A 27,726-nucleotide genomic window follows, 5' to 3' on the forward strand; every position below is an offset into this window, starting at 1 on the left:
TTGATCAATATTTTCAAAAACGTTTAATCATTAAATCATTCTATTTGTATTTATTTTTTATTTTTTATTGAATGTATAAAAATTATTTATCATATCAAAAATAGAAAAACATTCATTTGTGAGTATTTACATAAATAGAATTGATAAATACATCTACCCAATTATAATGATCAAAACCACATATTCAGTTGCATCTAAACCAAACAATGATTTTAGACAACCAATAATAAGTTGGCATGACTCGGCTATGCCCATGACCTCTGTGGCGCACCTTTACATGGCAGCAAAGCCCAGTGTCACTGCACGAGAGCCTGACGGCTAGCACTTCGGCCCGGGCGTCAGAGAGCTGTGCTGGGATCTAGCACCTATATTCGCAGAGATCAGCCAGGCACTTTCCCTCCGACCCGCACCGCTTGCAACCCCCTCCTTTCATCAGTTTCTGTTACTCATCATACACTTCAGGGCCGCGCCTTGAGGAAAACATGCACATGATTGGCCCAGGTGGACAAAACCCTTCCGGAAATAGAGGTCGTTAGAATTAATAGGAACGAGGTGGTTGCCTACATAAAGAAAGTTACATCTATTGTAAACATACTCGCCTTTCTATCCAACCCCCTCCTTTACTAGCCCACTTGTATGAAGGAAACCCGGTCTTCTAATCAAAGCACATTTACATGGTTTATCTGCAGTCCGAGGGAAAGTAATAAGTAAAAGCAACTATTGTGAAAACAGACAGACAACTATCGGCTCAGCTTCTTACTAGCACTGCCTCCTTTCTCTGCCAGCACACTCTCCTTTCCCTTTGACTGTGGCTATCTGCGGAATGTTCTTCAGGTTCATGCCCATGTTTTTGTTCTGTCTCTCCTCGAGTCCTATAGTTGTCCACCCACAAGTAAACAATTTTAAGCGTCTATACAAAACAGGAGTCAGCCTGCAACGTTTAAAAGCTGAGTTTGTGTCCGAGGGTGGTAGGAGGGCAGAAGTAGTGACGGAGGTAAAGCAACTTAAAACAAACAAGCATTGACCGAGCGGCCGTGAAAGTGACACGGCCGCGTGGCCCGCGAAAGTGAAAGTGATCGCGATCATAGACAGATGGCGGCTGCGCGCGTGAACGCAAGCGCTAGGCCACCAAAAGCCTGTGGCAGCCCTTTGAAAAGCCACACACAAAAAGTTTCATCAGAACCAGCGCATGCGCTGGGTCAGGCGAGACCTAAAAATCCCTCTTCACTTTTTACTGATATTAAGCAGGTAGACTGTTCATCTCTAACTAAAAATGATGGCACAATTTGGTCACCATTTACACCGCACTCTCAGTGCAGTACAATGAATTTGACATGTACTGATATATTTTTGGGTTAATTTTTTGTACAATTATATACATATACACATACAGAGGTTGTGCGGTTCTGTGGGCTTACACCTGAATGCAGGTGGTGCAAGAGGGAGAGGAGTTCGGCACTGAAAGTTGTTTGACTCTCTTGGCAGGGACTTTATCTTCCAGTCAGTAAGCCCTTTCTCCTCCTTGAGCTGATGTCGGTAGCAAGGCATCGCTCAACATATCGGCCAAGCAGTGGAGGCTGAACATTTCATTATTTTGTGGATTGAACTGCACCTGTTTTTAATTTAACGACACAAGTACATTAGACATCGGGCCGCTCTTTTTGCTTTTAGTGAGAGATTGAAATTGAACTGCCTTTTATTTAACACATATCACTGGATAAAAATAATGCAATATCCTATGCGAGGCATTTTGACAGGATAAAAATGCAGAAGCATTTCTTCTATATCAATGTAATTTACAAATGAATTAAGCAAGCAAACATGGCTGCTACTTGAATTCAGAAAGTCTAACAGAAAGAAGAAATGTGTCTTTATGAGAGTTTGCCAGTGCTGCCTGAAGATTTTGGTGCTGTTTTGCTCAATAAATATATGGATTCAGGCTTCGAGTGCAAACTACTTTATTTTTCGTGTGACCGTGTCATTAATGATGTAATATGTGACGTCATCAGCAGTGCATTGCGGGGGCGCGAGTTATAGTTAGCTGAACTAACTATAACGGCCGAATTTCACTGGTTTTGTGCGAGTGAAATGTCCAACTAACTATAACGTCCCTGAAACCTGTGTTTTTTTCAGTGAATTGCTAAGGTTTTTTAATTGCTAATTTCTAACTATAACGTGCCTGAAACCTTTGTTTTTTTCAGTGAAGTTCAAAGGTTTTTTAAATGCTAATATCTAACAATAACATCCCTGAAACCTATGGTTCTTTCAGCAAATGTAACTGTAATATCCTATAAATATTTGTTCTTATTGTTTTTTGTTTTTTTTAATTATGTAATGTCTTGTGTTTTCTAAAATATAATATTTCTTTTTGTTTTCTAAAAGTGGAGTCGCATACCCATCGTGTACCTTTCTCGGTGGGTGCGCGGATTCACGGTTGGTATGCGACTGGTGTACTGTGCCGAGCTGCGCGTATCATCATATACGTAAGGGTGTCGCTCCGGGTGCCCCGACTTTTGTAATTTTTGTTATGTGTTAAAACTATGTATATATAATTTTAATATGTATATTAGAGTAATACATTATCTAAACTAATTATAAAAATCATATATTTGTATTTGCATTGAAGTTATATGATTCTTAAATATATTTTGAGGAAGTCGGGATGTGTACGCATTTGGTATGCAACGGGTGCGCAGTGCCTGGCCCCACGTAACGTCATATACGTATGGGGTCACGCTGGGTGCGCAAGCCCCATAATTTTTTTTATGTTTTAAAACTATATGTATATTACTTTAATATGTATATGAGAGCAAGAGATTATCGAAACTAATTATAAAAGTCATATATTTGTAGTTACAATAAAGTTATATTATTGTTTAATATATTTTCGCGGAGTCGCAACGCATGCCTGCTGGTTGCGCGTCAGGTGCGCGACCCCCATGTGACTTTAAAACAAAGCATTTTATTGGTTGATAAGGTTTTCCATTCTAGCAGTTGAAGGACCCCACCAATTTTTATCATTCTCTCTGCAGCATCACTGGAGACACACCAGCTGTGTTTTTTCAGCTAGTGAGTGAATTTTTTTGGTGTTTGCTGAAAAATTGTACAATGGCTTCTTCTACTCCTGTTGCAGATCTTCCTTCTGATGCTGAAGAGTTTGACCAACCTCTAAAAAAAGGAAGGAATCTATTGTCTGGAAGTTTTTCACCATTCCAGATGGTGAAAAAAAAGATGAACGCTAGAAAGGTGAGCTGTACACTTTGCCCAAGAATTTTATCAAGAGGAAGCGATAAAAAATATTTGTGTGGAACATCAAAAATGTTCAAAGATCTTCAAACAATCCACCCAAGACATCTGGCACGTGAACAGCTCCGACGTGCACAAGAAGCCTTGCAGGAAGGTGACCAGGGAGCTGCTCCCAGCACTTCTGGAGCTTTAAGCTCCTCATCTGGAGGACCGGACATTCGTCCTGAGTTTGCAACCCTTGAACAACATTGCATGAAATGCAAGACTGTATTGTGTTGTGAGGAGCAGTCGGTTGATGTTGTTTGTAGCAAGAAACCATTGTCGCTAATTTTTTGATTTTTGTGTTGGAATGACTATTTAATTCCAAAAGTTAACAGTTTTCTCTCTTGATTTTTTGTTTTTCAAAAAACACCTACAAATTCACAAAATAGTTTAAAAAACACACAAAAAATAAAAAATATTAAAGAAGAAAATAAAGAGTTCTTTTCAGAACTATCTTAGCCGGTTAAAAAAGAGAAATAACTGCATGCTAATGCCTGGGTGATTGCATGAGTAAATGTGTAGAGCTTGATTGATTCAAACAGTGCATGGGTAGTGCATGGATGTTTGTATGAGTGCAAGACAAGTGCCTGCATGATTGCACAAGTGTATCTGTAATGCCTAAGTTATTGCATGAGTGGATGGATAATGCCTGGGTGATTGCATTAGTATATAAGTGGTGGTTGAGTGATTGGATAAGTGCATCAGTAGTGTCTGGGTTATTGTATGAGTACATAGGTAGTGGTTGAGTGATTGAAATAGTGCATAGGTGGAGCCAGGGTAATTGAATGAGTGCATCAGTAATACATAGGTGCTTGTATGAGTGCATGGGTGATTGAAAGAGTACATGTGTAGTCCCTGGGTAATTTGAGGATTGCATGAGTAGTGCATGAGTAATTGGAGTAGTGTATAAGTAGTGCCTGGGTGATTTAATGAGCGCTTGGGTAGTGGCAGAGTGATTTTGTGAGTGCTTGAATACTAATTAGGTGATTTGAGAATTGTATGGGTACTGCATGTGTCATTGCATCAGTGCATGGGTAATGCTTGGGTTATTGCATGAGTCCATAGGTAGTGCTTGGGAGATTGGGACAGTGTATGGGTAGTGCCTGGGTGATTTCATATGTGCTTGGGTAGTTGTGGAGTGATTTCATGAGTGCTTGGGTAGTGGTGGAGTGATTTCATAAGTGCTTGGATTCTAATTGGATGATTGGAGAATTGTATGGGTACTGCATGTGTGATTGCATTAGTGCATGGGTAATGCTTGGGTAATTGCATGAGTACATGGGTAGTGCTTGGGAGACTGGAACAGTGTATGGGTAGTGCCTGGGTGATTTCAAAAGTGCTTGGGTAGTTGTGGAGTGATTTCATGAGTGCTTGGGTAGTGGTGGAGTGATTTCATGAGTGTTTGGATACTAATTGGGTGATTGCAGAATTGTGTGGGTATTTCATGTGTGATTGCATCAGTGCATGCGTATTACTTGGGTTATTGCATGAGTATATGGGTAGTGCTTGGTTGATTGGGACAGAGCATGGTTAGTGCCTGGGTCATTGCATGAGTACATGGGTACTGACTGGATAATTTGAGTACTGCAAGGAGAGTGCATGGTGAATTCGTAAGTGCGTGGGTATTGGCGGAGTGATTGGATAAGTATATGGTACTGGTTGGGTGATTGGAGGAGTGCATGGGTACTAACTGGGTAATTAAAGGTGTGAATGAGTAGTATTTAGGTGATTAAAGACTGCATGGGTAGTGTACAAGTGATTGTAGCACTGCATGGCTAGTGCCTGGGTCATTGTAAGAGTACATGGGTACTGACTGGAAAACTGGATGATTAGAGTACTGCAAGGAGAGTGTATGGTGAATTTATAAGTGCTTGGGTATTGGCGGAGTGATTGGATAAGTACATGGTACTGGCTGGGTGGTTGGAGGAGTGCATGGGTAGTGACAGGGTGATTGCTGGACTGCATGTGTACTACCTGGGTAATTGAAGGAGTGAATGAGTAGTGTCCAGGTGATTAGAGGACTGCATGGGCAGTGCACAGGTGATTGTAGGACTGTATGGTTAGCGCCTGGGTCATTGGATGAGTACATGGGTACTGACTGGATGATTCGATTACTGCAAGGAGAGTGCATAGTTAATTTATAAGTGCTTGGGGATCGGCGGAATGATTTGATAAGTACATGGTACTGGCTGGGTGATTAGAGGAGTGCATGAGTAGTGACAGGATGATTGCTGAACTACATGGGTACTACATGGGTAATTGAAGGTGTGACTGAGTAGTGTCTATGTGATTAGAGGATTGTATGGGTAGTGCACAAGTGATTGTAGCAGTGCATAGTTACTGCCCGGGTCATTTCATGAGTACATGTGTACTAACTGGATGGTTAGAGTACTGCAAGGAGAGTGTATGGTTAATTTATAAGTGCTAGGGTATTGGCAGAGTGATTGGATAAGTACATGGTACTGGCTGGGTGACTAGAGGAGTGCATGGGTAGTGACAGGGTGATTGCAGGACTGCATGAGCAATACCTGGGTAACTGAAGGAATGAATGAGTAGTGTTTAGGTAATTAGAGGACTGCATTGGTAGTGCACAGGTGATTGTAGCACTGCATGGTTAGTGCCTGGGTCATTGCATGAGTACATGAGTACTGACTGGATGATTAGAGTACTGCAAGGAGAGTGCAAGGTGAATTTATAAGTGACTGGGTATTGGTGGAGGGATTGGATAAGTACACGGTACTGGCTGGGTGATTGGAGGAGTGCATGGGTAGTGACAGGGTGATTGCTGGAGTGCATGGGTACTACCTGGGTAATTGAAAGTGTGAATCAGTAGTGTCTAGGTGATTACAGGACTGCATGGGCAGTGCACAAGTGATTGTAGCACTGCATGGTTAGTGCCTAGGTCATTGGATGAGTACATGGGTACTGACTGTATTGATTAGAGTACTGCAAGGAGAGTGCATGCTGAATTTGTAAGTACTTGGGTATTGGTGGAGTGATTGGATAAGTACATGGTACTGACTGGGTGATTGGAGGAGTGCATGGGTAGTGACAGGGTGATTGCTGGACTGCATGGGTACTACATGGGTAATTGAAGGCGACAATGAGTAGTGTCTGGGTGATTAGAGAATTGTATGGGTAGTGTACAGGTGATTGTAGCACTGCATGGTTAGTGCCTAGGTCATTGGATGAGCACATGGGTACTGACTGGATTGATTAGAGTACTGCAAGGAGAGTGTATGCTGAATTTTTAAGTGCTTGGGTATTGGCGGAGTGATTGGATAAGTACATGGTACTGGCTGGGTGATTGAAGAAGTGCATGGGTAGTGACAGGGTGATTGCTGGACTGCATGGGAACTAAATGGGTAGTTGAAGGTAAGAATGAGTAGTGTCTAGGTGATTAGAGAATTGAATGGGTAGTGCACAAGTGATTGTAGCAGTGCATAGTTACTGCCTGGGTCATTGCATGAGTACATGTGTACTGATTGGATGATTAGAGTACTGCAAGGAGAGTGTATGGTTAATTTATAAGTGCTAGGGTATTGGCAGAGTGATTGGATAAGTACATGGTACTGGCTGGGTGACTACAGGAGTGCATGGGTAGTAACAGGGTGATTGCAGGACTGCATGGGCAATACCTGGGTAATTGAAGGAATGAATGAGTAGTGTTTAGGTAATTAGAGGACTGCATGGGTAGTGCACAGGGGATTGTAGCAGTGCATGTGTTAGTGCCTGGTTCATTGCATGAGTACATGGGTACTGACTGGATGATTAGAGTACTGCAAGGAGAGTACATGGTGAATTTATAACTGCTTGGGTATTGGCGGAGTGATTGGATGAGTTCATGGTACTGGCTGGGTGATTGGAGCAGTGCATGGGGAGTGGCAGGGTGATGGCTGGACTGCATGGGTACTACCTGGGTAATTGAAGGAGGGAATCAGTAGTGTCTAGGTCATTAGACGACTGCATGGGTAGTGCACAGGGAATTGTAGCAGTGCATGTGTTAATGCATGGGTCATTGCATGAGTACATGGGTACTGACTGGAGGATTAGAGTACTGCAAGGTGACTGCATGGTGAATTTATAAGTGCTTGGGTATTGGCGGAGTGATTGAGTAAGTATATGGTATGGGCTGGGTGATTGGAGGAGTGCAAGGGTAGTGACAGGGTGATTGCTGGACTGCATGGGTACTATGTGTGTAATTGAAGGAGTGAATGAGTAGTATCTAGGTGGTTAGAGGACTGCATGGGTAGTGCACAGGGGATTATAACAGTGCATGTGTTAGTGGCTGGGTCATTGCATGAGTACATGGTACTGGCTGGGTGATTGAAGGAGTGCATGGGTAGTGACAGGGTGATTTCTGGACTGCATGGGTACTAAATGGGTAATTGAAGGTAAGAATGAGTAGTGTCTAGGTGATTAGAGAATTGAATGGGTAGTGCACAAGTGATTTTAGCAGTGCATAGTTACTGCCTGGGTCATTGCATGAGTACATGTGTACTGATTGGATGATTAGAGTACTGCAAGGAGAGTGTATGGTTAATTTATAAGTGCTAGGGTATTGGCAGAGTGATTGGATAAGTACATGGTACTGGCTGGGTGACTACAGGAGTGCATGGGTAGTAACAGGGTGATTGCAGGACTGCATGGGCAATACCTGGGTAATTGAAGGAATGAATGAGTTGTGTTTAGGTAATTAGAGGACTGCATGGGTAGTGCACAGGGGATTGTAGCAGTGCATGTGTTAGTGCCTGGTTCATTGCATGAGTACATGGGTACTGACTGGATGATTAGAGTACTGCAAGGAGAGTACATGGTGAATATATAACTGCTTGGGTATTGGCGGAGTGATTGCATGAGTTCATGGTACTGGCTGGGTGATTGGAGCAGTGCATGGGGAGTGGCAGGGTGATGGCTGGACTGCATGGGTACTACCTGGGTAATTGAAGGAGGGAATCAGTAGTGTCTAGGTCATTAGACGACTGCATGGGTAGTGCACAGGGAATTGTAGCAGTGCATGTGTTATTGCATGGGTCATTGCATGAGTACATGGGTACTGACTGGAGGATTAGAGTACTGCAAGGTGACTGCATGGTGAATTTATAAGTGCTTGGGTATTGGCGGAGTGATTGGGTAAGTATATGGTACTGGCTGGGTGATTGGAGGAGTGCAAGGGTAGTGACAGGGTGATTGCTGGACTGCATGGCTACTATGTGTGTAATTGAAGGAGTGAATGAGTAGTATCTAGGTGGTTAGAGGACTGCATGGGCAGTGCACAGGGGATTATACCAGTGCATGTGATAGTGGCTGGGTCATTGCATGAGTACATGGGTACTGACTGGATGATTAGAGGACTGCAAGGAGAGTGCATGGTAAATTTATAAGTGCTTGGGTATTGGTGGAGTGATTGGATAAGTACATGGTACTGGCTGGGTGATTGGAGCAGTGCATGGGTAGTGACAGGGTGATTGCTGGACTGCATGGGTACTACCTGGGTAATTGAAGGAGTGAATCAGTAGTGTCTAGGTGATTATAGAACTGCATGGGCAGTGCACAGGGGATTGTAGGAGTGCATGTGTTAGTACCTGGGCCATTGCATGAGTACATGGGTACTGACTGGATGATTAGAGTACTGCAAGGAGACTGCATGGTGAATTTATAAGTGCTTGGGTATTTGCCGAGTGATTGAATAAGTACATGGGACTGGCTGGGTGATTGGAGCAGTGCATGTGTTAGTGCCTGGTTCATTGCATGAGTACATGGGTACTGACTGGATGATTAGAGTACTGCAAGAAGAGTACATGGTGAATTTATAACTGCTTGGGTATTGGCGGAGTGATTGGATGAGTTCATGGTACTGGCTGGGTGATTGGAGCAGTGCATGGGTAGTGGCAGGGTGATGGCTGGACTGCATGGGTACTACCTGGGTAATTGAAGGAGGGAATCAGTAGTGTCTAGGTCATTAGACGACTGCATGGGTAGTGCACAGGGAATTGTAGCAGTGCATGTGTTAGTGCATGGGTCATTGCATGAGTACATGGGTACTGACTGGAGGATTAGAGTACTGCAAGGTGACTGCATGGTGAATTTATAAGTGCTTGGGTATTGGCGGAGTGATTGGGTAAGTACATGGTACTGGCTGGTGATTGGAGGAGTGCAAGGGTAGTGACAGGGTGATTGCTGGACTGCATGGGTACTATGTGTGTAATTGAAGGAGTGAATGAGTAGTGTCTAGGTGGTTAGAGGACTGCATGGGTAGTGCACAGGGGATTATAACAGTGCATGTGTTAGTGGCTGGGTCATTGCATGAGTACATGGGTACTGACTGGATGATTAGAGGACTGCAAGGAGAGTGCATGGTGAATTTATAAGTGCTTGGGTATTGGTGGAGTGATTGGATAAGTACATGGTACTGGCTGGGTGATTGGAACAGTGCATGGGTAGTGACAGGGTGATTGCTGGACTGCATGGGTACTACCTGGGTAATTGAAGGAGTGAATCAGTAGTGTCTAGGTAATTAGAGGACTGCATGGGCAGTGCACAGGGGATTGTAGGAGTGCATGTGTTAGTGCCTGGGCCATTGCATGAGTACATGGGTACTGACTGGATGATTAGAGTACTGCAAGGAGACTTTCACCTTGTGAATTTATAAGTGCTTGGGTATTTGCCGAGTGATTGAATAAGTACATGGTACTGGCTGGGTGATTGGAGCAGTGCATGGGTAGTGTCAGGGAGATTTTTAAAGTGCATGGGTACTTCTTGGATAATTGCAAGACTACTGAGGTAGAGCCTGACTAGCTAAGACACTCCAAAAGTAGTGACAGGATAATTTCATAACAGCATAACTAGTGTCTGAGTGATTACAAGAGTAGAAATATAGTACCTTGGTGATTGAAAGAGTGCAACAGTAGTGCCTGGGTGATTATATTACTGCATGCGTTATACCTTAGTGATTGCATACGTGTACAGATAGTGCCTAAATGATTGCATCTGTGCAAGAGCAATGGCTGAGTGATTACAGCACTGCATATATTGCACCTGCACCATTGTAAGACTGCATGGTGAGTACTTGGGTGTTGTTATAAGTACATGACAGATGGACCTAGCCAAATATAAATCTGCACACTATTGCATGACTCAACTATAAGTATCCCCATATTGCTAAAAGCACACATACATATGGGTCTACCTTCCCAAATCATAATCATATGTAAAAGAAATATATCAACTACATTTCTGAAATATAGGAAAACCTAGAAACTGAGACATGTACTACATCTGCTAGAGTGATTCCAAAACAACGTAGGTAGTGCTTGGGTGATTGGGAGCAAGGGCAGTCACTGGGATTTTTGCAGAATAAAATAGATAGTGGCTAGATAATTTCCTGAGTGCATACATACACATTCACTGCATGGGTAAGTGAATAAATACACCTGAAGTGATCTATGAGTTATTGAGTACTGCCTAGGAAACTAGATGAATGCAAGAGAAGGGCATGGGTGATTCTACGACTGCAACAGTAGTATGCAGGTTATTACATGAGTGCATAGGTACAGCCTACATGATTAAATGACTATAAGGGAATTACATTACTAGACCCTGGATAATGACATGCTTCCAAGAGTAATTTATGGAGGATTACTGAAGTACATTGCAAGTGAGTGGATAATTTTATAAGTTCATGAGTACTGCCTGGATGCTTAGTGAACTATTAAGATGGTGCCTCACTGATTACAGGAGTGCAAAGATAGTGACTGGGTGATTTTAAAACTACATGATTAATGATTGACTGATTCCCTAAGTACAAGAAAAGTGGATATATGATTAAAACGAGAAGAAATGGATTCAAGCAGTACATGGGTAACACCTCTGCAATTGCATAACTGTAGGGATAATGTCTGGGGATTTACATGACTACATAGCAAATGACTGCGAGATTTTGAAAGTTTATGGGTACTTCTTAGATAATTGCAAGACTACTGAGATGGAGTCTGACTAACTTTAAGGCTACAAAAGTAGTGACAGGATAATTTCATAACAGCATAACTAGTGTCTGAGTGATTACAAGAGTAGAAAGATAGTACCTCTGTTATTGAAGGAGTGCAACAGTAGTTCCTGGGTGATTATATTACTGCATGTGTTATACCTTACCGATTGAATAAGTGCACATATAGTGCCTAACATTATTGCATCTGTGCAAGAGCAATGGCTGAGTGATTACAGCAGTGCATATGTTGTGCCTACATCATTTTAAGACTGCATAGCGAGTACTTGGGTGTTGTTATAAGTACATGACAGTTGGGCCTAGCCAAATATAAACCCGCACACTATTACATGACTCAACTATAAGTGTCCCCATAAGCACACATACATATGGGTCTACCTTCCCAAATCATCATGATATGTAAAAGAAATATATTAAACAAAATGTCTGAAATATAGGAAACCTAGAAATTGAGACATGTACTACATCTGCCTGAGTGATTCCAAAACTCCGTAGGTAGTGCTTTAGTGAATGAGAGCAAGGGTAGTCACTGGAATTTTTGCAGGACAAGATAGATAGAGGCTAGCTAATTCCCTTAGTGCATACATACACAATGATTACATGGTTAAGAGTATAAATAGCACCTGAAGGGATCAATGAATCATTGAGTACTGTCCAGGTAAGTAGACAAACGCAATAGAAAGGCATGGGTGATTTAATGACTGCAAAGGTAGTGCTTGGGTGATTGAGAGAATGCATGGGTAGTTCCTGGGTGATTTATTAACTGCTTGTGTAGTTGCTGAGTGATTTCATGAGTGCTTGCATATTAACTTGGTGATTGGAGAATTGCATTAGTACTGCATGTGTGATTGCATCTGTGCATGGGTAATGCTTGGGTTATTCCATGAGAACATGGGTAGTGCTTGGGTGATTGGGAGAGTGCATGGGTAGTGCCTCTGTGATTTCATAAGTGCTTGGGTAGTGGCGGAGTGATTTCCTGAGTGCTTGGATACTAACTGGGTGATTGCAGAATTGCATGGGTACTGCATGTGTGATTGCATAAGTGCATGTGTACTGCTTGGGTTATTGCAAGGGTAGTGCTTGGGTGATTGGGAGAGTGCATGGGTAGTGCATGGGTGATTTCATAAGTGCTTGGGTAGTGGTGAAGTGATTTCATGAGTGCTAGCATACTAACTGGGTGATTGGAGAATATGGAATCAGTCAATCATTACTCATGTAGTTTTAAAATCACCCAGTCACTACCTTTACACTCCTGTAATCAGTCAGGCCGTCTCTCATTAGTTCACTCAGCATACAGATAACTCTATAACTACAATCTAAAGACATACATGAGTCATTATGTATTATCTAGTTAAGTAGATAATTACAACATGCCTGTAAGGGTAATATGTAGTGGTTTACTTTTCAGCTACATCTTCATCATTCTATCTACATATATGCGACATCATTAAACTAAACCTCTCATCAGACTTAAAAAAGAAGGCTAATTAACAACACCATTTATGAGCATTTTTAAAACCACACTTTTATTCTACATCTTCACCTCTGTATCTAAAATTATGTGGCATCATTAAACTGTACTTTTGTTCAGTCTAGAAAAAAGAAGCCTAATTAACAGCACCTTATTTTAACATTCTATTTAAAATTATGTGGCATCGTTCAACTTTACCTTTGTACAGACTTAAAAAAACAGCCTAATTTATAAGATCTTATATGAACATCAGTAATCATCTTAAAAAATACACATATTACTTTCCAGGCTGTTTTTTAAACAACATTTAAGTACAATAAAACAAAGTACAATATACATTTAATAATATATTTTAAACAACACACTGTCTTAATAATGTTAAAAAAGGTAAAATAAACCTCACAAATGTATAACTCACCTTGCAAATGTGTTCAATTTAAAATCTCTCAAACTCCGACAGGATTTTCTTTTACACACAATCAATATAATGCACCAGACTCAGCAAGGTAAAACCAGTAATGGCAAAATATCCCTCTCTTTCTCCACACATATACACATAAGTAACAAATCACATTGCTTCCCAGATTTTTCAAAATTTTAAAACATATATCTATTGGTTACACATAATAAACCTTAGCAAAGGACTTCTAAAGGTGCCCAAACTGTTCCTACATTTTTTTAGAAGTCACGACCCCGTTGTACACTACCGCGATGGAGTTGTGAATTCCTACAGGAGTTGAAAAAGATATAACAAATAAATTCAACACTATTTTTAAATTAAATACCACTTCTAAAGAGAGTACTGACTTGGGAAAATTAATTGAAAGAAAAATATTACATATATATAAATTTCAATTTCACATTTTAAAAGCACAGTTAACTTTTAACCCTTCCCCCATTCTGCATCATGCCACTTTCCATAGTAACAGTTAATGGAACATTCAACTGAACTCACAGGTCACAAGTTCACCATATTTTCAAGTTAACCACACAATGTTGCAAATACAAACAGCAGGTGTGGTTGACATAGCAAAATATGATCATATCCTTTCTATTGTACCTTTCAAACATTTTTACTAACCAATAAGAAAAATGCTTTAAAAAAAAAAGTCAAATGCACCCTATCTTTGAATGTAGAATGTTCTTAAACAGTCAATCAATTCTCTAATTTTTAAAAAGTGCATCTTGTCCACCATTTTACATACCTCTCATTCTACCAACTGACTACCTCAGCTACAGACATCTCTTCATTACTAACAGACATCCCTTCAAGATGCTTACAGTGTGGGTTATTGGGCACAGCTATGTTTTCTGGTGCAAAAGGCATGCTGAACACAGAGGTATTGATAAAAACCTAGCTTTGCAAAATGTAGACATTAAATGGATTGGACAGAGAGGATTAAAGTTTCACCAATTGATGCCTTATGTTAAAACCCTTTTGCATCTCCAACCCCCTGACCTCGTGATTGTGCACTATGGTGGCAATGACCTAGGCACATTGACTGGGGTAGGTCTGGAAATGCTCATGAAGGACACCTTTGCAAAATTGATGTTGCTTTCCCCCAAACTGTCTTTGTATACTCTAACATGTGCCACAGACAGAAATGGAAATCATCCAATCAATTCTGTCCACAGATTGAGAAAGCTAGAAAAATGTAAATAAAACTGTTTCCGCTTACCTCAGAGACCATAGGATGGGCTCCATCTATAACAACAATCTACGTTTCCATATGGATGACATCTACAGAAGTGATGGAGTACACTTCACTGATCAAGGCAACAGAGTGTTTCACAACAACCTGGAGCTCTGCATCAGCACTTACATGTAGCTACAACGAGCTCCCAGTCAAAACAAGGGCTCTTTTTAGAGCCACCCAATAACCCAACATATTACCAAGCTTTCGATAAAAAAAATTTCTTAATTATTTTTGCTTGGAGGCCGCGCACCCATTGCGCTTTTTGAAACCACGCACCCATTGCGTTTACACTAGGGGCCGCGCTGAGAGCCGCGCACCCATCACGTTTACACTAGAGGCCGCGCTGAGAGCCACACACCCATTGCGTTCACACTAGGGCTGCGCTGAGAGCCGCACACCCATCACGTTCACACTAGGGGGACCCCGCTGAGAGCCACGCACCCATCGTGTTCACACTAGAGGGCTGCGCTGAGAGCCGCGCACCCATCACATGCACACTAGGGCTCCGCTGACCGCCGTGCTAGGGTCGCACCTCCAAACTTTGTAAGAAAAAAATACATTCACTTCCATTAATTAATATTCGCCTCGGGAACCCTATCCCCCAGGGCATTGGCAATTCTTTTTTTTAAAGGAAGGGGAGCCACGCAACCCCCCTCTTGTGGCCTCTATTGGCCCGGGGACCCCATCCCCCAGAGCTGTGCCTCTTTTTTAAAAATTATATATTATTTTTCGAAGGAGGGGGGCCGTCAGTCCCCCCTCCAGGGTCACTTCTAGCGTTGGGGACCCCATACCTCGGGGCCTGGCCTCATGTTGGGAACTGTGGGGGGAGCCCCAATGCCCCCACGGTCCCGGGCATTGCTTTTGAGAAAGGGGAGCTGCTGACTTGCAGCTGCCCTTGCTCAAAAGCAATTCTGCTTTGCTTCACTGAAGCGAGAGCATGTTTCCCTGCTCTCGCTTCAATAACGCAAAGCAGAGTTTGCTATGGCAGGGCGGGAGCCGTGCTTCCCTGCTACCCCTGCCATAGCAATCAGCAGTGTACCGGGGTGGGCACCCCGAGACTCTGCAGTAGCCCGCCCCAAGGGCCATCGAGGACTCCAAGAGCTCCATTTCAAAGCCCAAGGGAGGTGGTGGTCTCCGGGGCACGGGGGTCCGCCACAGACCCCCCTATTTAAATATTGAATGCCCTGGGGAGGTGGTGGTCCCCGGGGCAGTGTGGGGAGGGGCAGGAGCCCCCACACACTTGTTTTTTTTTAATTTCAGCCCCGGGGAGGTGGCGGTCCCCAGGGCTTGGGAGGGTCAGCGAGGGCCCCCTCATTTTAAATATTGAATACCCCGGGGAGGTGGCAGTCCCTGGGGCAGCGTGGGGGGGATTGGGATCCCGCATGCAATTTTTAAACAAAGCCCCGGGGAGGTGGCAGTCCCTGGGGCTACGGGGCCCCCATGGGTCCCCGCAAATAAATCAATTATTTGGGCCAGGACCCAGGGGCTTTTTGAAAACGAAGCGCGGGAGCCCACGCTTCATTTTGTTTTTTTATTTTCTAGGCAGGATTTGCAACCCGGTGCGACGTCTGCCGTTTAAAAAAAAAGAAATGCTTTTTTGGGCCCTGGGGGTCCATATGGGACCCCCTGAGCAGGCCTAGGGGGTCAGGGTGTTTCTGCCCTGCCCCCTTTTCTTGTTTTTCATCCCTTTTTCCACAGTTTTCTTCTGACTTGCTACTACCGAGACATAAAATGGCTGCCTACAGTTCCTGGTTTGGAGTGTTGGCAGCCAATCGGAATTGAGCTCGTGCTCGATAGGGGTCGCGACTCCTCCTTGGTGCTCAGATATCGATATTTTTTCTTTTTTGATCTTCTCAAGAACTACTAATCGGATTTACACCATTTAACAAAAAGGGCTCTTTCCCTACGAAGCCCTACCTTTTTGCCAAATTTGGTGTAATTCTGTTCAGCAGTTCAGGCTGTAGCTTTGTCTAAAGTTTCCTATGGAAAATTACATGGGGAAAACGCATTTGGGACCCCCTTTTTTCTCAGCCCCTGCTTTACAAATCACCCTGAAACTTTCAAGACAGAAGCAGACCGGAGTACCCCACTAGTTTCAAAAGTTTCACGAAGATTCGTCAAACGACTCCAAAGCTATTGGGAAAACAAAAAACGCTTTTTGAATAGAAAGGAAGTCCTAACTATAACTACCTACTGGCGACCACCAGAAGGTAATACATAGATATATATATATATATATATAAATATATATATATATATATATACACGTATATATTACCTACTGGCGGTCGCCAGTAGGTAGTTATAGTTAGGACCTATTTTCCATAGGAAATCCGCAACATTCTATTCCCAATAAGTCTGGTGCCGGTTGACGAATCTTCGCGAAATTTTTCAAACTTATGGCCAGCTCCGGTCCGCTCCTATCCTGAAAGTTTTGTGGTGATTCGTCAAGCGGGGGCTGAGAAAAAAGGGGGGCCCAAAACGTGTTTTCCCCATGCAATTTCCCATAGGACCTGTTGACGCAGCTACAGCCCGAACTGCTGAACGGAATTACACCAAATTTGGCAAAGAGGTAGTCCTCAGTTCAGACTCGTGCCTTTTGCATAAATGGTGTAAATCCGTTCAGTAGTTCCTGAGAAAATTATAGTAAAAAAGATGGATATATCTATGGCCTCGGAGGATCCGCGCACACTATGCGCACCCTGAGCGCACTCTCTGCGAACCAAGCGCGTACCCTCCCGATCACGCGCTGAATGCTAATTGGCTGTCAAGTGTCTGTCAACATTCGGCAGCCATTTGGTGCCTCGGTAGAAGCGAGGCTGATTAAGTAAGCGAAATAAGTGTGTGAAAGATGTAAAGGGGGCAGGGTAGAAATACTCTGACCCTCTAGTGTTGCTTGGACCCCCTGGGGCCCCCCCTTTTTTTTTTAAACGTCGAAATGCGCGCAGTGTGCGCGGATCCGGCCGGGAAAAAAAAAAAATGAAGCGCGGCCCTCTGCGCTTCGTTAATAATTAGCCCCCGGGGGGTCCAAATCACGGGGGCAAAATCTGTAAACATGAATGGGGGTGGGGGGCTGCGTGGCCCCCCTCTTGGAGCCCTTGAGGGCCCTGAGGACCGCCACCCCCAGGGCCAGCTCCTACAGTGTCCTGGGGTGCCCGCCCCCAGGACACTGTTGTCTGCTATGAGAGGGCGGGAGTCTCTCGCCCTCCCATAGCAAACTTCATTAGGATTTTGAAAGAGAGAGCAGGGAAACCTGCTCTCTCTTTCAAAATCCAAACGATATTGCTTTTCCACACGGGGAGCTGCATGTTAGCAGCTCCCCATGTGGAAAAGCAATGCCGGCTCCCGAAGGACGCAGGGAGCCGGCTGGGACCGTGGGGGCGTTGGGGCTCCCCCCACAGTCCCCAATGTTTTTTAATAAACTCTGGGGGATGGGGTCCCCGGAGAAAATTAGTTATAGGGGCTATTTTTTTTTTTTACGGTAAAATTAGGAGTTGCGCATCCTAACGCGTTGGGTGCGCGATTTCTCTTGCGTTGGGTGCGCGGTTCCTAGTGCGTTGGGTGCGCGGATCCAAGGAAAAAACTTACATTTTTGGGAGATAAACATCAAGCTTAAGTGTTTCGTTCTTGAGTGGCTCTAAAAAGAGCCGTTGTGTTCATTGAGAGTTTTTGATACTTATAAGTAAGTATCTATACAGAGTCTAAAGTTGTTGAGGAAGACTCTGTTTCCTTCATCAGTAAAGTGTACTCCATCTCTCCTTTACATCTCTTGCATATGAAAGCGCAGATTGTTATTGTAAATGGACCCCATTCTATAGTCTCCGAGAAAAGCAGAAACAGATTTATTCACATGTTTCCTAGCTTTCTCAATCTGTGGACAAAAATGATTGGACCACTTCCATTTCTGCCTTTGGCATATGTTAGAATACAGAAAGGCAGTTTTGGAAAAAAGTTAAATCAATTCTGCAAAGGTTTCCTTCATGAGCATTTCCAGACCTACCCCAGTCAAATTGCCTAGATCATTGCCACCACAGTGCACTATTATGAGGTCAGGCTGTTGGATCTGCATAAAGGATTTTACCAATGGCATCAATTGGTGCCACTTTAACCCTCTTTGTCCAATCCATTTAATGTCTACATTTGGCAAACCTAGGACTTTGCGAATGCCTTTGTTTTCTGCATACCTTTGGCTCCAGAAAATATAGCTGTGTCCCACAATCCACACTCTAAGCATCTTGAAGGGAGGTCTGGATGCACTCAGATGGTCTCTGTAAATGAAATGGCAGTTTGAAAAGTAAGATTTTTCTAAAATGGTGGTTAAGATGCAGTTTTGAAAAAAGACAAGAAATCATTGGTTGTTTTACAGCCTTCTACACTGAAAGGTAGGGTGCATGTTTCTGTTTTTTAAACGCATGATTCTTATTGGTTAACAAAAACTGATTGAAAGGAACATTATATATGATAAGCTGATATGTTGAAAAGTCAAGCACACTTGCTGTTTTGATTAGCAACATTGTGTGCTTAACTTGTGACCTGTGTGCTCAGTTAAGTGTTCCATGACCTGTTTCTATGGTAACAGGCAGAAGGCAGATTGGGGGTAGGGTTCAAATTTATGTCATTTGGAAAGGGTTGAAATGTGTAACCAATAGAAATGTATGTTAGCTTTTGAATTAATATGGGAAGGAATGTGATTTGATGTTCACATGTATATGTGTGGAAAATGAGAGGGAAACTTTGCCATTCTTTGGTTTTGCTGACAGGTGCACAGTGCAGAGATTCTGCATAAGAAAATCTGGTGTGTGACTGATATACCTCTTAATCTACAAAACAACTTGAAAGGTGAGTTATTTAATTGTGAGGGGATGTATGAGGTCTATTTTGATTTTAATCAGACTAATGTATTTCTCCTGCTACTTTTTTTGTCTACAATCTTATTGACAGTGTGTGTGCATGTAGAAACCATTCTGTGATGAGCATTTGTGTTTTTTATGTGTTTGCAGACAGATAAGTGTGCTGTTTTTATGTTTTGGTAGAATTAGAAACCAGTCATTGTTTATGAATTTGCAAAAGGAGTCATGTTTCTACACTAAAATGTAGTGCTCGTAGATTAAGAAATGTGTTTTGGTATAGTGCAAGGGATAGTGTTGTTTGTCTAGAATCACACAGTGAGTCTTTGTGCATTTAGGAATCATTTTGAGAGAAGCATTTTGGTACTAATGTGTAGTAGAAAATGTTCTGTAATGTGTGCAGTCACCTTAGATCTTGTAGACTAGTAAATGTATTTTGTACAAGGGATAGATAGCTGTCTACAATCACACTGTGAGTCTGTGTGTGTATTTGGGTAAGCATTGTGAGAGAAGCATTTGGTAACATCGCGTATTTGCTTGCAGATAACTGTTTTAAAACCTGTCATGTTGTCAAGTTTAGTAGCATTAGAAGCCAGTCTTTGCTTATGCATTGATAAAATGCGTCAGGCTTTGACACTAAAGTGCAGTACTGAAATATGTAGATTGTGTGCAGTCCCCTTACCCCTTCCAGAGTAGTGAATGAGTTTTGGTAAACTCCTAGGGATAGTGTTGCTTGTCTAGAATCACACTGTGAGTCTGTGTGCATTTGGGTAACCATTGTGAGAGAAGCATTTGGTAACATCGTGTATTTGCTGACAGATAACTGTTTTAAAACCTGTCATGTTGTCAAGTTTTAGTAGCATTAGAAGCCAGTCATTGCTTATGCATTCATAAAATGAGTTAGGCTTTGACACTAAAGTGCAGTACTGAAATATGTAGATTGTGAGCAGTCCCCTTACCCCTTCCAGAGTAGTGAATGAGTTTTGGTAAACTTCTAGGGATAGTGTTGGTTGTCTAGAATCACACTGTGAGTCTTTGTGCATTTGGGAACCACTGTGAGAGAAGCATTTGGGTACTTCATATCTTTGCATACACATAACTGCTTAAAAACCTTTCCTGTTCTCAAGTTTTGGTAGAAGGCAGTCATTGCTTATGTATTCACCCAGGAACTGTCCTTGCAATACTGTAAACATTCAGTTAATATCCAAGTAGTAACGGAGTGAGGCAGGCCTTAGCACATGCATTGATTCAAACGCTTATCCACTATGCATGCAGTCCTCTAACCATCTACACAGTTCTCTTTCACACCTTTAATTCCACAGTCAGTATCCATACACTTCCAGCAAACACCCTGTCACTCCCCTTGTACTCCTCTAGTGACCCATTCAGCACCATGTACTAATTCATTCACTGCGCCAAAACCCAACCACTTGTAAATTCACCCAGGCACTCTCCTTGCAGTACTCAAATCATTCAGTCAGTATCCAAGTACTCATGCAGCGAGCCAGGCCTTAGCACAGGGACTGCTTCAAACCCCTATCCACTATGCATGCAGTCCTCTAACCAAATACACACTTGTCTTTCACACCTTCAATTCCCTAGTCAGTATCCATACACTCCGGCAAACACCGTGTCACTCCCCTTGCACTCCTCCAGTAACTCATTCAGCACCATGTACTAATCCATTCACTGTGCCGAAAGCCAAACACTTATAAATTCACCCAGGCACTTTCCTTGCAGTACTCAAATCATTCATTCAGTACCCAAGTACTCATACAGTGAGCCAGGCCTTAGCACATGGACTGCTTCAAACGCCTATCCACTATGCATGTAGTCCTCTAACCACCTACACACTTGTCTTTTACACCTGCAATCCCCCAGTCAATATCCATACACTTCCAGGAAACACCCTGTCACTGCCTTTGTACTACTCTACTGATCGATTCAGCACCATGTACTAATCCTTTCAGTGTGCCAAAACCCAAACACTTATAAATTCACCCAGACAGTGTCCTTGCAGTACTCTAATCATTCAATCAGTGCCCAAGTGCTCATTCAGTGACCAGGCCTTAGCACATGGACAGCTTCAAACCCCTATCCACTATGCATGCAGTCCTCTAACCATCTACAAATTTTCTTACATACCTGCGATTCACCAGTCATTATCCATACACTTCCAGCAAACATCCTGTCACTCCCCTTGTACTCCTCTAGTGACTCATTCAGCACCATGTACTAATCCATTGCCTGCACCAAACCCCAACCATTTATAAATTCACCGAGGCACTCTCCTTGTACTTCTCTAATGATTCAGTCAGTACCCAAGTACTTATGTAGTGTACCCGGTTTTAGCACATGGACTACTTCAAATGACTATCAAGGTCAAGGTCAAATAATGCTTTATTCGAGTGATTACTCATAAAATCAGGACAAACACTCATAGTTAAAATGCAATTGAAATACAATCGATTCAAATCAAATAATACAATATTAAATCAACTAAGATACATTCATTTGCAGACAATTTCCCATAATACCTGTTTAACAAAAAATATGATAAAATACAGATACATCTTAAAAATTTAGCCAACATATAAAACTAATGATCTAAAATTAATTAATGATAATATCCATGGGAAACATTTTCAAACAGAGAATAGTTAAATAACTAGCAGTCTCTGCCTGATCGTCCATGCCCATCCCATATATTTAGCGGTGGCAATTAATTTCCAAGTAACTGGGCTTGTGCATATAATACGCAGAGCAACAGAGCTGCAGGTAGTCCCAAGATTCCTGCACATAGGTGATAACCAAACACGTCTTGGCTCACAATAAGCCTGACAGACGAACAGAAAATGGCCAAGAGTTTCTTTCCCCTGCCCGCATACCGGACAAGAGTCACACCCCCCTTCTACCCATTTTGATGTGAAGGACCTTATGGGAAGAGCTCCCACTCTCAACTGAAAAAGGAGCTTTCTGTCTCCCGGCTTTGTAATAATGTCCCAATAGGGTTCCAAAGAGGGATATAATTTGACTTCCAGAAAGCCAGCAGTCAGGGACCCAGTACTAGCTTTACTCAGACTCCTATGCACAACATATTCCCAAAATATATTTTTTATGACAGATTTAGCAGGAAAGGTTACACCAGCTGGGTCTGCCCATAATGAGGTTAGCCCAAGCTCAATCAATGATGCTTTTAATGATTTAAGCCATCCGATCTTATGGAAACGGTCAGCCTTAATAACATCAATAAACCCTTCCGCATAATGAGAAAGCTCTGGAGTTGTCCAGAGCCTTCGCCAGTACAATATTGGGCGGAGTCTAGCTAGGTCCGTGATTTGTTTCCTACCAAGGTCATACCTTAAAGGCAACAATGGGCTGCTTTTCGGGGTACCTGTAATGGAACGTAGAAACTTGTTCTCGGAGATTTGTAGGGAACTCAATTTTTCAAACCCCCACATCTCCGCACCATAAAGAGCGGAACCAATTGCCTTCGCTTCGTAAACCTTCAGTACTGGCTTAATAGGTTTAGTCAAAGACTTCCTATGTTCCAAACTAATGGCACCAGATAATTGCTTGTGTCGCAATGTAGCGATGTCTATGTGCTCGCACCACCTATTATTATCTGCAACTTGTATGCCCAGATACATAAATGATTTCACCACCTCTAGGGACCGGCCATTCATGACAATTTTTGGTTTAAAATTACGATGCCGCTTAAAAAACATTAATTTGGTTTTAGTGACATTCACCTCTAGGCCATATTCGCCACAAAATGTATCAAAAATAGTCAGAGCACGCTGTAAACCACTAGGTGTTTTTGATAAAATAAGCGTGTCGTCCGCAAACATTAAAATGGGAATTTTTAAATCTGCAAGTGAAGGAGCATCCACTGACGATGATAACATGCGGGAGACTACACCATTAATAAATAGAGAGAACAAGGTTGGAGCCATTGAACATCCTTGACGCACTCCACGCTCAACGGAAAAGTCCGCAGTGACCATCCCGTATCCACCCCACTGAATTTTCGCAAAAGTTTGCTCGTGGAGCCGCATTATCAGCGATAATAGCTCCGGTGGAACCCCTATGCTATGTAAAACTTCCCACAATTTGGCCCGTGGCACCAGGTCGAAGGCAGCCCGTAAATCGACAAAGGCCGCATATAGGCTGCCTTCTCCCAGCACCACAGTCCTCCATTGCAGTAATTGAAAGCGAAAGACCTGGTCTACAGTACTCGTCGCTCTTCGGAACCCTGCTTGGAAGGGAGACAATATATTATTCTCCTCTGCCCAGTCAAGGAGCCTGTTTACAACAACGCGGCCAACTATTTTTTGCACGGTGTCAATGAGGCTTATTGGCCTGTAATTACCTGGCTGAGCTCTATCGCCCTTTTTAAACACTGGGATGATCACAGCACCCCGCCAGGATGCCGGAACCTCAGCACCTTTTGCGATGGAGTTAATCAATAAATGAATATATTTACACCATCGCACCTTATCGTTTACAAAGATGTCAGCAGGGACACCATCTAAACCAGGGGCACGCCCTCTTTTTACTGTGTTGAGGGCAGACATTGTCTCCTTATAGGTGAAGAGATTCTCTTGAGAAAAAGACCAGGCAATACTATCCTCACAAGCTATCTGATTATTACTGGCGTATTGAGAGCTGAAAAATTTCACCCAGTCTTCTTGGGGGACATTGTTGCTTGGGGGGTCCGCTGCTTTCTCACAACCCCACATAACAATATTCCAAAACAATCTGGAATCCCTATTGTCACTAGCTCTTTTCAGATTTAACCAATGCGGCTCATCCCAAGCTTTTTTGGCATTTACTATACAGACTTTATAGTCCTTCCTGGCTAGGGAGATAGCCACTGGATCCCTCTTTTTGATTACACGGCCCAAAGCGAGCCGGGCGGCTCTGCAATTGGCGTTATACCATTTTGCATTTTTGCATACTCTTGCCCCTTTACGTGCAACCGGTTTCAGGAAATGTTTTTTTATTTGACCAAAGAGAGAATCGTGGATCTTAACCACCTCAGCCAAGCCAAGAGGAGCACTAATCAATTCCATGGCCATAATAGATTTATCAGTTTCTTGGTTAATAGTGTCAATCACCTGTTGGTTGGTCTCCACCGTAGCCCATCTTAACCTGCGCAAATCATTGCCAGGAATGACAAGAGGAGGGGCAGGGACGTTAGAGCAATTCAAATCGTTCAAAGCTGTCCACCATTTATGCACCACACACAGAGGGTGATGATCACTCTCAGGTCTCTCAACAACCTCCATGTCACATACAGACGACCATAGATTCATGCTACAAATTACGTAATCTATTCTACTTTTGTGTCTCCCATTATCAAAAGTCATAGACCCTTTTATATCTGATCTTGTTCTACCATTTAAGGCTCTTAGTCCCTTTTCGAGACACATAGCATTCAGGCCTATTATGTCCTCAGTCCAACGTGTGACTGGCTTCAGTTCTAAAGCAGGGATACCCCAAAGTGAATCCTCTTCAGCTCCAAGAAAAGCCTCGCCAGTCGCTAAGGGCTCAAAGGTCCGGTTAAGATCACCTGCTATAACAATATTCTTGCCTTGTGAATTAATGTCAAGGAGGTCGCCCAGGGCATTTAACACTCCTGATTGTCCACCCTTGGTGGTTCTAGCATACACGTTGTAAACATCAAGAGAACCTGAAGTATCATTAGCTATCCTAATTAACTGGATATCTTTAGAATTAGTCACCATACATTTAATAGAAAATTTGAGGGACTGTCGAACCCAGATGGTAAGACCCCCCATTGGTCTCCCTCTTGGTCCTTTTATAGCTGGTACTGAAAAATTTAAGTACCCCAAGACAAAAACAGGTTCACATGCCCAGGTTTCTTGAAATAAACATACATCAAATGAGGTAACAAAACCAAGCCAATCCCCACACTCAATTTTGGAGTGAAAACCTGCCAAGTTCCAAGAGATTAAGTTTGGTGCCCCCGTCTTTGTACCCACTAACGTATTAAGGATAAGATTAGGAGTGCCAAGGTTACCCATAACTAAATCCACAGCACTAGGCTGGCCCCTATTACAGATAGCCTTACAAGGAGATAACTTATTTCCACAATCGATACCCTGAAATGTAGATGGACTGCTTCTACCCTGATCATTTGACTCAGATAGAACAATACTTTCGGCCCCAAGAAGTCAGTCGCATTCGTCTAAGTTTGAAAGAGCCGAGAACCTAATTTCTAAATGTATTCCCCACTCTTCAGAATGTACAACCCTACTTCCTGTGTTAAAGCCGCATTCGGCAGATTGTGACCCCCTTCTCCCCAGTTTTGACACCATGCTCCATTTCGTCCGCAGCATAGACGGGTTGGGGCCCCTCCCTCTCCGGTGGTAGAAAAAGTCTAGGGTCAGAGGGATAATATCAGCAGTTCTTCGCTGTGGCGGTAACAGATTCGGAAGAATATCGATTAATACTTCAGGGTTTGAAAAATTTAAAACAACACAATCACCCTGAAATCTTTTAGGACTGCTTCCAATCCACTCCACCCTCCTTGCCATAACTAATTCTGCTGCCAGCTGTTGCTTGCCCCAGGGAGTTATCACCATGTTGTTAGACAGCCAGTATAGAGCCTTAGACAACAGAGAAGGAGTAGACTCTTCCTGACTTGGAGACAATATGGGGACGTTGGCTAACACAAGTACCAGAGGGGAAGCCTTACCAATGAGCTCAGCCGAACCCTTTGCTGTGTTCACAGCCATAAATTCACCTTGAGGGACAGCATCCCCTGAAACAGCCACCCCTGTGGCTAGCTGTGGAACCACCGGCTGGCTAGGCAAAGCAGTCACTGCTCCTCCATCATCCGGACTACCTGTACCCTTTTTAGTCTCCACTCTAGTTACAATTTCGTCAGGTAGACTCCCTACTTTAACTAAAGTTTTGTCCAAGAGGTCCCCCAGCCTGTTCACTTCTGCAGTTAACTGTTCTATCCTGCCAACCAGGGGTTTAACAATGCCACCAATTTTCGAGTCAATCATACCCAACAGCTTCTTAAACTGAGCGTTGGATAGGGCCATACAAATATCATCAGTCGACCCCTCTTCCTCAACCCCAGCTGCTTTATTAGGTGGGGAAGCCGGCTTTTTCCGACTTGAGCGTAGGCCTTCACGAGTAGGCTGACCCTTTCCTACTCTTCTTGTCATACGTGGAACAACCGCTGGGGCTTTTTCCCCTATTGTATACAATTCTGTCTCCTCCTCACTATTACTTGCCACAGCAGCACAACTAGGCTGGATCAAGTTGGTGTTTTCAGCAGATTCAGATAGTATCACATTATTACTGCTACTAGCTAAATCAGGTAAATCAGCTGAGGGGAAATCCATCAATGCAAGTTCCGGGGATACAACCAACCCCAGAGAGGCTCTCCTCTCGGTGTTGATTTTAGCTACTACCTGCACCAGATAGTTATCCATAGTATTTATGGCCGTAGGAAGCTTTGGATTAGACATAATGCACCACAATACACTATGGACACGATTACCCTTAGAAATACAAAAATAACGTTTTACCAAAATAAATGGGCAGCGTAAATAGCCCAGTCCAGTCTCTGCCAGTCGTGGACTGTCGCAGACTGTCCCGCCCTTGTCCCGGGCTTCTCCCGGCGCACTCCCACGCGCTCCCGCGCAGCGTCAGCAGCAGTTCCAGATAAAGGAAATAGGTGGTTGGAGGCGGGGCAAACAGGGAGAGCGTCCAGGTGCAGGTGATACCAAACGCAGGGACTCCTGGGAAATGGAGTCCCAGCCCTGGCGCTCACAGCCCTGCTGCTCTAGTCTGATGTAGCCTCAGTCCCAACAAGGTAGGCGATGCGGGACCCGCGCAGCGGGTACTGCAAGGATCAGTGATATGGCAGGCAGGCTATAGAAGTCAAGAAAACGGCAAGAGAACGGCAGCCAGCACAAGCTCTCCACAGCGTCTCCTCACTCGATAGATGGTTGTCTCCCAATGTTACTAGTGCAAGCCTGCACTCTTCAGTCGGTGGTCGGAGGCGGGGCAAACAGGGAGAGCGTCCAGGTGCAGGTGATACCAAACGCAGGGACTCCTGGGAAATGGAGTCCCAGCCCTGGCGCTCACAGCCCTGCTGCTCTAGTCTGATGTAGCCTCAGTCCCAACAAGGTAGGCGATGCGGGACCCGCGCAGCGGGTACCGCAAGGATCAGTGATATGGCAGGCAGGCTATATAAGTCCAGAAAACAGCAAGAGAACGGCAGCCCAGCACAAGCTCTCCACAGCGTCTCCTCACTCGATAGATGGTTGTCTCCCAATGTTACTAGTGCAAGCCTGCACTCTTCAGTCGGTGGTCGGAGGCGGGGCAAACAGGGAGAGCGTCCAGGTGCAGGTGATACCAAACGCAGGGACT

This window comes from Triturus cristatus, chromosome 5_2, assembly GCF_964204655.1.
Source record: "Triturus cristatus chromosome 5_2, aTriCri1.1, whole genome shotgun sequence".
In the NCBI taxonomy this organism is placed as follows: domain Eukaryota; kingdom Metazoa; phylum Chordata; class Amphibia; order Caudata; family Salamandridae; genus Triturus; species Triturus cristatus.